The sequence below is a fragment of the Pangasianodon hypophthalmus genome, chromosome 29 (genome assembly GCF_027358585.1).
Source record: "Pangasianodon hypophthalmus isolate fPanHyp1 chromosome 29, fPanHyp1.pri, whole genome shotgun sequence".
Taxonomy (NCBI): Eukaryota; Metazoa; Chordata; class Actinopteri; order Siluriformes; family Pangasiidae; genus Pangasianodon; species Pangasianodon hypophthalmus.
In genome coordinates this window covers 4,311,726-4,314,225 of record NC_069738.1, presented here as the reverse complement: position 1 = coordinate 4,314,225, position 2,500 = coordinate 4,311,726, and the positions used below count along the sequence as shown (strand labels likewise).

At 38.5% G+C, this 2,500-nt stretch overlaps 1 protein-coding gene across 3 annotated transcripts in view; it reads right to left on the bottom strand.

The window, feature by feature from the left end:
• myh9b (myosin, heavy chain 9b, non-muscle) overlaps window positions 1-2,500 on the bottom strand; it is a 52,540-nt gene that overhangs the window by 28,094 nt on the left and 21,946 nt on the right. The window lies entirely within an intron of this gene.

The window sequence follows — 2,500 nt, the reverse complement described above, 5'->3', positions numbered from 1 at the left end:
TTGTGTATTTTAATACTATTAGTATTATCAGTACTAATAGCATTTTTTTTTTTAAATATATAAAATAATCAAATATTTTTACATTAAATAAAACAGAAAAGAAACAGTTCTGCTGCTGGACTGAGAGCAAACCTATAGCTCATGATTCACATCTTTTATTGTAGAAATATCTTGGAGAATCGTGATACGATGTGTTTGTCATGTCGCCCCATCGCTGCCTCTCAACGCTCTACATTTACCTGAAAACATGTTCTTAATGTTAAAAATGTTAAAATTTTATGCTTAATCTATAAAACTGTGAAATGTTAAACTTTTTAGAGATTTATTTCACTTTTCAGATTTTTTTTAACTTTTCAGATTTTACATATTTTTATGATTTATTTTTTAAATAAAAAATGTAATAAGAAAATTGCAGATGAATTTTTTCTCTTATTTGTTTTATTTATTTAAAACAAAAAATTTCTTTTCAGAATTATTTTTCTTACTGATTTTTAATAAATAAATATATAAAGACATTAAATAAAATCATCAAATAGGTTTTTTTTCAATCCCAAAAAAAAAAAAAAAGGAAAAAACAACAACAACAACAACAACAACAACCACCCACATTTTCGCTGGGAGTTTGTGAGCAGCCCTATACATCTTAATACATATCATGTATCGCAGAAATCTCTGTGACAATCATGATATAATTTAGAGGTAATGTTCTACATTTACACCAAAACATGTTATATAATCTTTTATCTAAATGGCTGTAGTTGGACTTTTTTCTGCGCACACCGAAACTACAACACTGACAGTATATAGTGCCTTCATTTAACATATTTATTTTCTATTTAGTTCTTTTTTCCTTTTATATGCGTATGTCATTTCCTGTTACTCGTAAGCCCCTGGTCCGACTGTCGCCTGGAACTAGACTGTAGAACAATTACTGCTTTAAACAAAATTCCTGACTTCTACGTTGGCTCCGGATTGTCAACGGATTATCCTTCAAACATCAGTTGAGCGAATGCAGTAATGAAACGGGGCTTAAGATGGCGTCTCGCAGGAGGAAACGGTCAGGCCAAGTAAAAGTAAACAACACACATGAAACAAAAGCTCACAGTTACAGAGCACGCAGTAAAGCATCGAGGTCCCCTGCTACACATCACTGTTTCTCTTCCTCTCTCTTTCACACTCTTATCTTTATTATTTTGACTTTGCGCCTCAGAGGCAGATGTCTCCAGCGAGTGAGTGTTTGGTGACCGGGTCGGAGCAGTGACAGACGAGGAATCCGTGATCGTGATGATCATTCATTTTGCTTTGTTGATTCAAATGAGTGCTCAGCTGAAACATCTCATGATCTCACTGTATACAGCCTAACAATCAGGAGTGAGTTATGTTCAGGGCCTGGAACTTCTCTCTCTCTCTCTCTCTCTCTCTCACACACACTCACACACTCACACACACACACACACACACACACACACACACACACGTCTGCTTCCCTTTCTGTCTCTGCAGAGATGTTTCTCCTCCTCCTCTCTGCTATATATTGTTCCCTGGAGTTTCCTGTTTACTGCTGAACTCTAAACAGGGAGAACACAACCTCCCTTTCTCTCTCTCTCTCTGTGTGTGTGTGTGTGTGTGTGTGTGTGTGTGTGTGTGTGTGTGTGTGTGTGTGGTCAGTGAGAAGCACTCTGGGATGGGTGATTAGGGGAGTGCACAGGGAGACACAGGACTGGATGGAGTCCAGGCAAGCCACGAGCTGATCCGGCACACGGCTAATCTCATCCAGCAGCTGCACACACTAACTAACTTCATCTGTCTCTCTCTCTCTCTCTCTTTCTCTCTCTCTCTCTCTCTCACACACACATACACCTCGTTCCCTTTCTGTCCAAATAACTGTCTGAACAAATGATTTCAGAGTGTAAGTCTTGAGCAACAAACCACCGAGGTGGAGAACTCAACATTTTAGAGCAGTTAGTAGCGCCTGATGTCTCGATGCCTGAACAGATGACTTTCATTATCCTCAGAGAGTCAGTTTTAACTTTAGCGCTCACAGCAGCGATGTGCGAGTCTCAGGGAGGATTCTAGCTATGAGCAATATAACGTCCAGAGACAACACTCTCGTTGTTTGTTTTTTGTGGGCGTGGCCAGTCCAGCATGTGTATATAGATATACATCTATAGATATAAATCTAACCACTTTAACACAAATTAAAATAATCAGTGGAAAAATTGGTTTGATTTACACGTTACATGCTCTGCTTCCGCTCTAGCTTTGTTCTTAGATTAGATTAGCAAAGCAAGCTAACTGTACTGGCTACTTACGCTCGCCACAAGCACTAGCGATCTCTGCTACTTCTTTCCAAGTGTGATTTTTATTCGTAATGTCTCTATACACTTTTAATCGGAGATTGTATATGAAAGGATAAGACGAAAGCACGGTTATTTGTGAGTGGGGAGCTGAAGAAACGTCGGACTACGTGCGACTTTGGTTTGTTCCGAGGCATTGTTCA